Genomic DNA, 13,884 nt, shown 5'->3' on the forward strand with positions numbered 1-13,884 from the left:
GGGGAGGAGGGGGTGCCATAGACTGTGATAGGGGGAGGAGGGGGTGCCATAGACTGTGATGTGGGGAGGAGGGGGTGCCATAGACTGTGATATGGGGAGGAGGGGGTGCCATAGACTGTGAGGGGGAGGAGGGGGTGCCATAGACTGTGATGGAGGAAGGCATAAAATAGACTGTGATGGGTAGGGGAGATTCGCACTAAGTTGCCCTGATCAGAGAAGAATCCTTAGGATCCTCCTAGGCCCAGGTTACCAAGGAAGTCTCTTCCTCTCCTGATTATGGTAGATTCCTCATAGTCTTCTGCTTCCCTGCTCTGGCTCCTCCAAAACCCAGGTAGTCTACTCTGGAAAACCCTTGTGCTGCCCTGCATTAGAACCTGCTGGCTTCCTTCCACTTACTGTCGTGAACTCTGCTGCCCATCCTCTGTGCACAGAGCTGTCTCCTCTGTGGTCCCCACGTGGAAAGGAGAGCTCTCCAGAGCAGTGCTGTCTCCCAGATAGGATGCTGACCTAGAATCAGAAGTGACTTCTGTCTGAACTAGTCAGCACCATTCTTATGGACGCCAGTCTCACCTAGACCTCACAGAACATCTGCTGCAAAGCACAAATGAAAGAAGCATTAAAAGTCGATTAGGGTTCCACTCTTGAACAAATGCTACATAGTATTTTCTTAATGCTGAAAAATCATCAATTTTCTATTTGTTGTAAAATCCTGTTTATTTGCTAAGTTAGGGATCCCTAGCACATTAATTTGGAGGTCTCTTGGGGATTTAGGGACTTCTGGGTGCTTGTTCCTGTCTCTTTTAGGCAGGAAAGAGTTTAAAGGACTGAAAGACTAATCTGCTCTTCAGTTTCTTGCTGTATTTTAGTAGTAACTTGATGTTTGTGATGACAGCAAGGTGTCTTTTTGACCCTCTGAAGGAGTCATTGGGGTGAATTTGAGGACCATGCTTACCAAACAGCTTTGTTACCTAGAGAATCTGACAGCAGTTCTCTCTCTTTGATTGGAGTGAAATAACCACCTCACCCATTGGAAGCCCTTGGCCTCTGCTGAATAAAGCCCTACAGAGCTCATTAGTGCCGAGACTTCACTGGAAGCTGCCCACTGTGTGTGTGTGGGGGGGGGGGTCTGAAGGTAAGAAACTTCCTACTGTGTGTGTGGGATCTGAAGGTAAGAAACTTCCTACTGTGTGTGTGGGATCTGAAGGTGAGAAACTTCCTACTGTGTGGGAGGTCTGAAGGTGAGAAAGATGCCCACTGCGTGTGGGGTCTGAAGGTGAAAAGGATGTCCCGTGTGGGGGGTCTGAAGGTGAGAGACCACAGCATTCCAGCTTCCATAAGTAAGACTCATCTTGGATATCTTCTTAATTACAGGGTCTCAGCAAGGCAAAAAGGAAGTGCAGAACTTTCCTTCTCTTGATAGTTGAAGTCTAAGTGAGAAGTGCCTGGTCACCTTGCAGTTAAATTCAGGCCTGACCCGCACCTCCAAAGTGCCAGCATTGAGCAGCAACCACACCTGTAGGAATTCATTCATGTTGGGAGAAGAAGACAGGATGGGATCAAAGCCTCCTGTAACCCAAGAATTTCTCAGCAGCTGTAGTCCCCTAATAATTATGGTTTGGAGCTTTGCCAGGAAGCAAAGCCATTTAGCATGCCACATTTAACAATGAACACTTTTCTGTATTTATAATGGTCTCTGTGCAGAGCAAATAGGCACCTTGAACAAAAGGTAGGATACTTATATGTGTATATAAATTAACTGTACCTACATTAAACCCAAACATGTTTTCAGAGAGGAATGTGGCACTTCCCGCTGCTCAGTACCCAGCTTATGAGTGAGTGGGAGAAAGGCCACATGCTCTGCTCCTTCTCCGTTTCTCTATGGGCCAAGCAGTTGTAGCAGTAGTAGTAGTATATTTTATTTAAAAATCTACCAACCCTCTAAGCAAAGCAGTGTACTAAGGAAAACCTTTGTGATCTGGCCCTATGGGAATAGGAAGCCAGAATAACTGAAGAAAGCAAGTCCCAGGCCCTGTGAAGCCAGGAGGAAGGAGTGTGTGTGGGAAGCCCCCGTTTCTGCATCACGTAGAACCTGGGATCCTGGTTCATGTTGACAAACCTTTGTCACGGAGAGAAGGTAGAGGAGAGAAGCTGTACAGAGGAGAGGAGTACATTAGAGCTGAACCTGAACAGAGGAGTAGAAGGCCGACTGATCACAGCTTGTCAGTACACAACAGAGAAAGCAAACTGCAAGTGTTACCCCACTTGTAAGCCTGCCCCCAGGGATGTGCTTCCAGTAAGGCCTCTCTCTCTCTCTCTTAAAAAAAGTTATACTCTCCCCCAAACACCACCACCACCAGGGGACCGGGTATTAAAATACATGAGCCTATGGAGGCCTTTATGGACTCCAACCCTGTGTAACCATAAACCAAAATCAGTTCTTCCCTTCTATAAGCTGCTGTGGTCATGATGCTGTATCACAGCAGCAGTAAAGCATTACAGAAGCTGGTGCCAGAGAAAGGGGTTATTGCTGTGGAGAACTTGACCGTGATGGGGTTTTGTTTGCTTTGTTTTTTGTTTTGAGGAATGTATAAGATTTTAGAACATCTGCCTAGAACAACAGTTGAAAGCTGTAACCAGAGCTGAATAGTCCAGTCTAGTAGAAGTGCTAAGAGTGATGCAGACAGCAGAGGCCCAGCTGATGAGGTTTCAGAAAGAAACAAGGTCTCTATTAGCAACTGGCCTAGAGGCCATCCATGTGGTTATTCGGCAAAGAATCTGGTTGCTTTCTGCCCATGTACTAAGAACTTGCTTGGGCAAAATTTAAATGTAATGGACTAATTTATTTGATGGATTAAATTTCAGGATGATATAATGTTGAGTCTGTGGCATGGTTATTACTGATTACTCTTAGGCAGGTCTAAAATGAGTAGGTAAGTGGGACAGAAAAAGGTACAGAATACAGCTTGCAGAGGAAAGAGCACTAGGGAGCTAATATATAGTGAAATTGTATGCTGATAGTCTGTAGTTGTTAAGATGAGGTAAGAAGAGGCCTCTAGGGCTGAAGAGATGGCTCAGAGGTTAAGAGCACTGGCTGCTCTTCCAGAGGTCCTGAGTTCAATTCCCAGCAACCACATGGTGGCTCACAACCATCTGTACTGAGATCTGGCGCCCTCCTCTGGCGTGTGGCCATACATCGAGGCAGAATGTTGTATACATAATAAATAAATAAATCTTTAAAAAAAAAAAAAAAGAAGAGGCCTCTATACTCTACTGAAACAATAAGGAAGGTTCCCCAAGGGCAAGGTCCCACCCAGTTAAAGCCTCCAATTTATGGCAAAGAACCTACGGAGTTTTCTGGTTTAACAAGACTGCACACAAAGCTTCTGCTAGTGTGATTCAAGGAGGCGAAGGCTCACACAAGCCGGCGATCACACGTGCAGTGCTGTCCCTGTGCTACTGTCTCTGGAGGCTTGAAAGATACAAGAAGGAGGGAGTTGTAGGTTCTTCCTGTATGGTTTCAAGAGCCACTGAGGCCAAGCAATGTGTGACAGGGCTAGAGTCCCCACAAGACCATGAGAGGACACTGCATAGAGCTGTGACGGTGAAGCCTGGGTTGCAGTGAAGATGCCAAGATGCTGAAGATACCAGAGCTGCATGTGTATAAATTTAAATATGTATCTCCCCATCATAGCCTCATACATTTGAACATTTGATTCCAGTTGGTGATGCTGTTTGGGAGGTTATGGAACTTTTAGAACAAGGAAGTACATCATGGAGGGTGGGCTTCACAAGTTCATAGACTCATCCACTGCTGTTCCCTCTTTTTTTCCTGATGTGCCCGCAAAATGTGATCAGCCAGCCTCCTGTCTGGCCACCTGCTGACATGCTGTCCCTACTATTGTAGCCGCAAAGCCTCTGGAATCATAAACCAAAATAATCCAAATACCATAGTGGTTACTGGGAACACAGAAATTGTAGTTGAGGAGTTGAAGGCTGTGAAAGCAAAGGCCAGCAGGGACGTCTTTCTGAATGTTAAGGGCACTGAGTATGGCTAACCTGCAGCAGAAGGCCTGGTCCGCTGCTCAGGTCCACAAGAATAGAAAGTGCTTAGGGTAGACTGCGAAGGGAGAGACAGGCAGGTGCTGCCTGGAAGGGACCAAAGGAGAGTACCAGGGTATCCGAATCAGAAGCAAGAGAAGAGGTATCGCTCCAACTGGAGAGTTAGAGTACAGTATACAGCAGCTTCTGCCAGGAGGAAGGGGAGACACAGAAAGTAACAAACAAACATGTTCCCAGAACAGATTTTGACTTGAGAAGAAGTGTTTTCTTAATGACTTCCCCTCGCCCTGGAGATCAAAACCAGGACCTCACACATGCTAAGCAAGTGCCCTATCTCTGAACCTTCCAAAGCCATCTAATAATATAGGCTAATAAGAGTCACTATTTCAAGCTGGGTAGTGGTGGCCTGGGCCTTTAATCCCAACACTCCAGAGGCAGAGTCAGGCGGATCTCTGTGAGTTCAAGACCAGCCTGGTCTACAGAGCAATTCCAGGACAACCAAGGCTACACAGAGAAATCCTGTTTCAAAAAAAAAAGAAAGAAAGAAAAGAAAAATCAATTTTTCTAAGCTCGAGACATTTCTGGATGCAGAATGAACTGGGAAGTGGAAAGGCAGTTTAACAATGGACTCCTAAGAACACCAATAGAAAGACTCCTGGGCTGGAGAGATGGCTCAGTGGTTAAGAGCACTGCTTGCTTTTCTAAAGGTCCTGAGTTCAATTCCCAGCAATCACATGGTGGCTTATAACCATCTGTAATGAGATCTGGTGTTTTCTTCTGGCCTGCAGGCATGCGTGCAGACAATACTATATACACAATAAATAAATAAATCTTTTAAAAAAATAGAAAGGCTCCCTTCCTTCACTCCCATTGTAGGCTGGCTCTCTAGAATCTCTACCACATCTCTGGGGAGCATACAGTTCTTCAGTGTTGTTCAGACGAGGGCCGCTGGACAGCTGAGCTGACAGAGAGGGCTGGGATCAAGAGCAGCAAATGGCTCTAAGGGAAAAGAGACGGGATGCTAGACAGCTTTAAGGCTGCCTTCTCTTCCAAGAATACTCTCAGTAATATGACTGAATTTGGCATTTTTTTTCTGTGTGATGTCAAGGAATACTCTTCCTTAAAAACTTTCATGTAAAGCAACTATAAAGCAGACTAGGGCAATGAAATAGAAATCAGACAAGTGAGCATGCATAACTTGGGGCAAGAGATTGCTCCTGGAGCTTTATGATTCCATCCCTGCTATCCCAGCTCCAGTCCTGGGGGTACACTTCATCTGAGACTCGCCACAAAGGGGATTTCAGCACTTCTGTTCAAGGCTGGCCATGCAGGGGATTTCAGATGGGAAAACCCTGGCTTTATTGCCGACTGGGATGAGGGCAGGGAAGCAGCCTTGCTTAGGGACTGTGCCAGCCACCTTCCATGGCTGGCACACACTCTAGTCCTCCTGCCCTATACCTTGTCCTAGTCTGCTCCCAGGCCCTGGCCAACAGGGAAGAGGGCTAGCCTCCCCACTGCCCCACCCAATTTTCATTTCTCTTTTTGGATGTAAGGATGGAATCCAGGCTGTCATGCCTGCTAAGCACACCCCACCACTGAGCTATGCTTCTAAGCCTCACTTTTTTTAATCCTGTATCTGTGCCCTTCTTAGGGTCAGGGATTATGTCCTAAGGAACAGTGCTTATTGAACAGGTACTTTATTTTATTTGTTTATTTGTTTGCTTTGGTCTTTCAAGACAGCGTTTTTCTGTGTAACAGTCCTGGCTGTCTAGGAACTTGCTTTGTAGACCGGGCTGGCCTCCAACTCACTGAGAACAGACACTTTATTTAAAAAAAAAATTATATATATATAAAATGTATACAATATTTTGTCTGTGTGTATGCCTGCAGGCCAGAAGAGGGCAACAGACCCCATTACAGATGGTTGTGAGCCACCATGTGGTTGCTGGGAATTGAACTCATGACCTTTGGAAGAGCAGGCAATACTCTTAACCTCTGGGCCATCTCTCCAGCCCGAACAGAGACTTTCTTAAGCTCCCATTTTTCTTGACTGCTCTCCTGTTTTCTGGCTATGCTCCCTGCTACATTTTCCTGATGCTCCTTTTATTTATGTATGTGTTTGTTTGTTTATGATTGAGATGAAAATTATATAACATCAGAGTATAACCATTTTAGGAGCTGGAGAGATGGCTAAGTGATTAAGAGCACTTGCTATTCTGGCCCTGAGTTCAGTTACCAGCACCCACATAGTGACTCATAACCATCCAAAACTCCAGTTCCAGAGGATCCAATACATAAGAAAATAAATGTAAAATATAACTTTGATTAAACATTTTAAAATTTTTATTTGTTATTGAGGGTGGAGCATGCACGTGCAATAGTTTGCATGTGGAGACAAGAGGACAACTTTTATGTGGTATCTGGAGATCAAATTCAGGTTGTCAGTCAAGCATCTTTATCCAGTATCTCGCCAGCCTAAAATTAGCCATTTGAAAGTATACAGTTCAGTGTGACATCTAATACATTTGCAGTGTTATGCAGCCATCACCACTATCCAGTTCCAGGACATTTTATCACTCCCCTAAAGAAAAACAGCTATTAAGCATCCCCTGAAGGCTAGCAGTCTGCTTCCTGTCTCTGGGAACCTTCCTTCTCCAGATACTTCATATAATGGACCCTATAATACACCCTTGTACTTGTCTTTATTCATAATGTTCATAAGGCACATTCATTTTGTAGGCTGAACCAAGCTCTTTCTTTTTGTGGCTAAGTAATATTCCGTTATATAGATATGCCATATTTTGTTTCTCTATTCATTTGTGAATGCCTGGGCATTGAGTTAATACCTCCCTCTAGCTGTTGTAAAGAGTGTTTTTTGATTGTCCATCTACACGTTGTTGTTCAAGGCCCAGTTCTTTGGGGTATGTACTTGGGAGTAAGTTTCAGATCATATGGCAATTATATAGTTTAACTGTTTTGAGATACTGGAGGTCTTTTTTCATGGCTATTCTCCCTAAGTCACCTCTGACAAGGCACAGCAGGAATGTACCCCTCTGCACCCCTAAACACTGGGAGTCAGAACATTACCCTGATTGCTACTTCAGGGAAGAACCTAAAAGAATAAAGGCAAGGTACTCCAGTCTCCTTAGATGAATGAGTAAGAGCTCCAGTGAGATGACAGTAAGCAGAGGGGGAGGCTGAGAAGGTGTAAGGTGACTAGAGAAGGGTTGACTGAGACAGGGAAGGAGCTGAGCAGCAGCCCAGAGACCTGTGAACATACTCCTTTAACAGAGGAGCCATGGAAGGAGGCAGAGTGAGACTCACCAAGGCACAATTTGGTCGGGCAGGGCTGCATTTGTTTGTGGGATGGTTTGGACTTGTTTGGCTTAGGTTTGAGATTAATCAGTTGTTTTTGAGACAGTCTCACATAGTCCTAGTTGACCTTGAACGCCTGGTCCTCTTGCCTCAGCCTCCCAAGTGCAGAGATCACAGGCATGGGCTAGGTCAGGGCTGCTTTGACAGGTCATTCTCAGCAGCAGAAAAGGGAATTGCTTTGAATAAAGGAGGGTGAACTGGAAACCAGGAGGCTGGTGAGAATCCAGCATTGTTTCTAGGGCAAGAGTAGCAAGGATGAAGCAAAGCCGCACCAGTGGGACAGAGCTGGGGCAAATCTGAAAGGGTTCCCAGGGCTTCTGTTGTTGTGACAGAGACCAGGACAAAAGATGAGATGTCACTGGAGGGAAAGAGCTTTGCTTTGGAGAGCCCCAAAGCATAGCACCTGTTAGAGCCCAGCACGCCTGAATGCCAAGACAGGAAGGTGCTGGTGTAGGCCAGGCTGCCCCTTCCAGAGTGATAACTGGACACACAGCGGCTGGCCTACACACATTCCTGAGCAACATCAGTGTGTTTGACCACATCATTGACCCGGAGGACACTGTGACTTTGTTAAAAAAAAAAAAAAATTAATCTGAATTATACAACATAGATTATTTTTTAGGTAATTTCAAGAAATGACTCTCATCATAACTTTGTGATGAGTTTTCCAGAGGCAGACCAAGTCTCATGGTTTCCTTTCTTGAGTAGCAACTCCTCTGTAAATTTAATAGGGGAATATCTTATCTTATCAGGATTTGTAGTCAAGAAAAGCTTTTCCACTCCCACTTGCAGACTGTGTCTGACTTATTTTTTGTGTTTATTTCTACCAAGTCTCAGTGCCCTGGGTTTTCCTATTTGCAGCTTTCGTTGACACTAACAAAATGACTTCTGGTTATTGTGACTGTTGTGTGGTATTGTTATAGTCCGTTTAACTTTGTACTGATGGTTTTTGCTAATGATATTCACAGCAAGGTCAGAAACAACCTGCTTCTTCTAGACAGTGATAGGAGGAAGGGGAACCTTTTACTGGATGCAAAATCGGAACCCTTCTTACAAGCCCATCCTTCAAGTAGGGTGACAACATACACCTGTATTACGAGTACTCAGGAAGCTGAGGCAGGAAGTTGGAGCACTAAGCCTTGGTGACCTTGAGTTAGAACCCACTCCTGGGGAAAGGAGAAACCAACTCCTGCAGCTTGTCCTCTGGCCTACACATGCACACACACGCACAGTTTGTGAAAATTTAAAGATCAGTACATGCATCCATCCTGTACCTTTTTCCTGCTCACTTGACTTCTCTCTGAACTGACTTTTCTTCATGCCTTGTTCTTAAGAGGTTTTTGTATCCTTTTTGCTTCTCTCCCCTCTCCCAGGCCTTCTTCAAGTTCTGCTCCCCATTTCCAGCAGTCTAGGGCCATGTCAGCCTGGGTACCAGGCCTTTGGGAGGGGAATTGTATTTCCAGGGCAGCTGCTGGGGAATAAGGGCGATGTGGAACAGATAAGGCTGCTAAGAGAGGGCTTGAGCATAAATTCAGTTTCAAGATAGAAAATTCCTAGGGCTGAGAATGTGGCTTAGTGGTGTGGTCACTTGGCCAGCATCAGCATCCACAGGCTGGGTTCAGTCCCAAATGGAGAGCAGTAATTCCCAAAAACTTTGAAATCATAGATACTTAACATTTTGAAGAGAGTTTCTAAGTCCTTTTTTTAAACATTTATTTATAGTATATTAGTGTGTGTGTGTGTGTGTGTGTGTGTGTGTGTGTGTATGTATCAGTCAAGGGGACAAGGGCTAGACAGTGACACTGTGGGCTAGAGTGGCTTTGCAAATTCATAAGTGACATTTAATCTTAAAATTTCAGGCTGAGCCTGGCAGTGGTGGTACACACCTTTAATACCAGCACTTGGAAGGCAGAGGCAGGCAGATCTCTGAGTTCAAGGCAATTCTGGTCTACAGAGTGAGTTCCAGGACAGCCAGAGCTATTACATAGAGAAAGTTTGTCTTAGGAAGGATAAAGAAGAGGAAGAGAAGAAACAAAAGAAGAGAGAGAGGGTGACAGTGTTTGAGAAGATAATTTGTTTCTATATCTGTAGTACCAGGTCCTCACCTGCACAGCTCACACTGTGGAGAGGTAAAGACTACAAGAACTTTAGGAGCCTAGGCTGTGTGTTTCCTTTGGAAACAGGTGGAAAAGAAGGCAAAATCAAAATTCTAGTATTTGGAAAGTTTTTTTTTTTCCCAAGTATTTTTTAAATGTCAAATAATGGTGGTATGATGTTCCTTCTGACATAGAACTTTTCCACTTTTGGGCAGAAAGAGCTCACCGGGGCAGGGTCACTAGTTTCTTCTTGGTTTAGAAGATGATTTCCTCTACGCTAACCTCTTCTATCCCCGTCTCCTATGACTCCTGGGATCTGCCCACCTAGTGTGCTGCAGACAGACTGTATTGGATGTGTCTACTTCAGGTGGCAGGTGTTTCTCTCTACTCTTTGGCACTGTGAGCAAGGCCATTATGAATGCTCATCAGATGCTTGTTGGAACACAGGCTCTTTCTTAATTTCTCTTGGATAGGCCCAGGAGTAGACAGGGTCTTGTGCTCAGTCCTGTGAGAAACTGAAAGTTTGTTTTCCAGTGGAACTGCACCATTCAACAGTCCTACCAGCAAACTGGAGGGGGTCCTTTCTTTTTTTTTTTTTTTCTCTATACCTTGACTAAAAATATACCTGTCTTTTTATTATTCTCCGTACACACCCTGGTCATTTAGAAGTAATCTCTGTGGGGTTTATTGGTTTTGTTTGATTTGGTAATATGTCTTTTGTTTTTAAAGTGTGTGTGTGTGTGTGTGTGTGTGTGTGTGTGTGTGTGTGTGTACCTGCAGGTACTTTCAGAGGCCAGAAGGGGACGCTGGATCCCCTGGAGCTTGAGTGACAGGTGGTTGTCCCCTGCCCAACATGAGTCTGGGAACTGAACTGAAATCAGATCCTCTGAAAAAGCACCAAGTGTCAACTGTTGAGTCGTCACTCAAGCCCTCTCGTTTTGGGGTGTTTTGTTTTTTGGCAGCATCTTGGTTAACCAGCTAGCCTTGAACTTACCATAAATTCCTAATCTTCCTACCATCATCTCCAAAGTGCTGGTATTACAGACATGCACCTGGTTTATAAAGTACTAGGGATTAAATTCAGGACTCGACATAGTAGGCAGCCCTATATCAGCTGGCCTACATCCCCAGACCCTGATTCTGCACTTGAGTTTCACTAATTCATGTGTCTGACATTTTGTCCGAAACACACTATCAAGCTAGAGCTGTAGTTCACTGATGGTGATTGCTTAACATGCATGAAGCCTCGAGTTCCGTGCCCAGCAGTAGCACAGGTACACACACTCTGCATTGCCCCCCCCCCCGCATTGCCTTGATTCCCATAGCTTTGTTTTAAGTTTTGAAACCCAAAGAGGAGAGTTCTTGGATTAGTCTTTAGTTTCTGTTTTTTTCAAGCTCCTTTGGGTCTGCTGAGTTCAGAGCAGACTCCTGACCACACTTGTTGCTTGGCTGCCGGCTTTCTCGTTTCCTTGATTGACTTGAGTGCTAAGTGGAAAATCCCCTTCGCTCTTCCCCAGCCTCCCTTTGAGAGGCAGCCTGGCCAGCAGAGATCTGGGCTCATCTGGCTAAGTTTAGTCTAGGACCAGGTAAGTCAGCCAGCCAGGGAATGTGTAGGCTGTACCTGGCTCAGAAGCAGGAGACCCACTCCATCTAATCCCAACCTCCCGCCTTCCTGGCTTCCTACGTAGTGCACAGGGTTGTGATAATCTCCAATCACACCACACACATTCTTTTTGTGCCTGTCATCCTGGCGTTCTCCGACCCCTTCCTAAGGATGATTAATGGCACAGAGGGAAGTCATTTTGTTGTCAGGTGGGACCAGTGTGGCAACCTGGCCCTCCTGGTGGCATGTCCAGTCACACCCAACAGATGTGTCTGTCATCTGTGCTGCAGGCACTGATTTTACTGTTAAGCGAATTTTGTTTAGTGTGTCCCTGGCTGACCTGGACCACTATATAGGTAGACCAGGCTGGCCTTAAACTTGTGGAGCTCTGCTTCCAAAGTGCTGCAATTAAAGGTGTGTTCCAGCACACCTGGCCTGGTGGAAGAACTTTTTACCTTTCCTGTAGTGTTTTCAGTCCTTGCCTTAAGATTAAAAAAAAAAAAAAAGGAGCCGGGCGGTGGTGGCGCATGCCTTTAATCCCAGCACTCGGGAGGCAGAGGCAGGCGGATCTCTGTGAGTTTGAGACCAGCCTGGTCTACAAGAGCTAGTTCCAGGACAGGCTCCAAAGCCACAGAGAAACTCTGTCTCAAAAAACCACAAAAAAAAAAAAAAAAAAGGAGGAAGCTCAGGCAGAAGGTAAATTTTTCTGGAAGGTCTCAGGATCCGCCAGCCTGATGCTGACCCCATAATACAGTCTCACACCTGTGCCTTTTTACATGAGTGAGAGTGCGAAGGCCAGCATGGCAGAAGTGTGGAGAACATCTGAGAGCAAGGGAATCAGTGTCTGCTCCACTGGACAGTCGCTGACTGCTTGTCTCACATAAAAACACTCCTGCTCCTGGAATGTGCCTGGTGCTCTCCACTGCTTCACACGAACATGAAATTATTGGCAATTCTGCATTCTTGAGAGCCACTTGGAGTTATATGTGAAGCAGAAATAGTGACACCCAGTCCTCAAACTTCGGGGACTGAGGGTGTCGCTGAGAGGAAAAAAAAAAAGCATAGCTCCTGAAAAGATTGGAGACCAAACTCTGGATAGGCCTAGATGTGCCGTAGACCTTCCATGCTGGCCCCCATGGCAACACCCTGGGGGCTCGGTCTTCTATTCCAGACTTGAACCTCCTTCTTGTGTACTGAGCAGATGGCCAGGGATATCTGGGCTGGAGCTGGGACTGTAGATTTGGGAAATAGGAGGGTTCAATAGAAATGCATCATTAAATGGCAGAGGGGAGGGGGTGCCAGTACAGGAGGGTTCCAAAAAGACCTACTCTCTGAGTTGAGAAACTTAAGTCTTGAGGTTCAGGCTGCCTGCTGTTGGAGTGAGAAGGGTTGAATTAGTGGTAGAAGTGTCAATACCCCGAACCTGCTTGCAACTCCACATTTAGGTCTAAGGCTACACAGTCAAGTGAGCAGGGTTTCCTTCCCCAGGACACCTACTTCCTCTTCCTGCACTTGCTCTTTCAGCATCTCACCCTCAAGAAGTCAGAGGGCAGAGAGGGAATTACTATCCATAAAAAGGCAACAAAATGTCAGCAAGACCCTAAGCTGAGGCCATTGCTCAGTGGTAGACAACTTGTAAAGCACAAAAAATTAGGACCAAAACCCAGTGCACCACCTCCTGGGTGGCCTGTGAGGCACATAGGGTTTTACGTTCCTAAATGGTTGAGAGCTGGGGATTAGCTCAGTTGGTAGAATGCTTGCTAGAGCACTTAGCCCCAGTATCACGTAACACTGGATGGACATAGTAGCACACACCCGCGGTCCCAATGCTTGGGAGGTGAAGGCAGAAAAGATCAAAAGTTCAAGGAGATCCTTGACTATAAACCAGATATGGTGCACATGTTTGGAATCCTAGCACTGGGCCATGTATTGAGGAGGAAGAAAGTTGGAAGGGGGAAAGACTATGTTTTTACATATGGAATTTGAATGGCAGCTTGTATAGATAACACTTTATTGGCACACAACCACTGTCTCTAATGCATGGACCATGTAAAACAGGTGAGGGGCGTGTGATGCCACTCTTAAAATGACAGCTCCTTCTCCTTCCACTTGTGCTGGAGGGGCTAAGACAAAAGTCTAGTCCTATGGATGGGGCTGCTCTAGAATAGGATAGGGTGCTGGGATTCAGGCTTAGGACTCATTCTAGCAGTATAGAGAGAAGGACCCAGAAGAGGATTAGGAGCCTTCAGTGATCAGTGCCACCACCACCACCACTCCCAGTGTGGTGACCGGGATTTGATCTGAGACTCTTCATGCCCCGAGTCCTCCAGGCTTCCTGAGCTACATTCATTGATTCCCTTCCTCCTTTCTCTACAGAATTTGCCTTCTGCCAAGTGAATGCCTCCATTGCTCTGGCCTTGGCCTTAGCTGTTCTGTGTGACTTGCTCCAGCAGTGGGACCAGCTGGTACCAGCACTGCCCATTCTCCTGGGATGGCTGCTAGGAGAGGATGATGACCCACAGGACCTTGTGCAGAGCCCACATCAGGTAACCCCACCTACTCAGGGAGCTGGGAGGCAGGCAATGTCCTGGGCCTCTGGATGTAGCACCAACAGTCTCTGATGGTAAAAGTGTTCGGGCCGCTCTAATTCAGAGTAGAAACTGACTAGGAGAAAACCTCCTGGGGGAGGCACACAGCACACACTCACTGAGAAAACCTCCTGGGGGAGGCACACAGCACACACTCACTGAG

The sequence above is a fragment of the Microtus ochrogaster genome, linkage group LG3, assembly GCF_000317375.1.
Source record: "Microtus ochrogaster isolate Prairie Vole_2 linkage group LG3, MicOch1.0, whole genome shotgun sequence".
NCBI lineage: Eukaryota > Metazoa > Chordata > Mammalia > Rodentia > Cricetidae > Microtus > Microtus ochrogaster.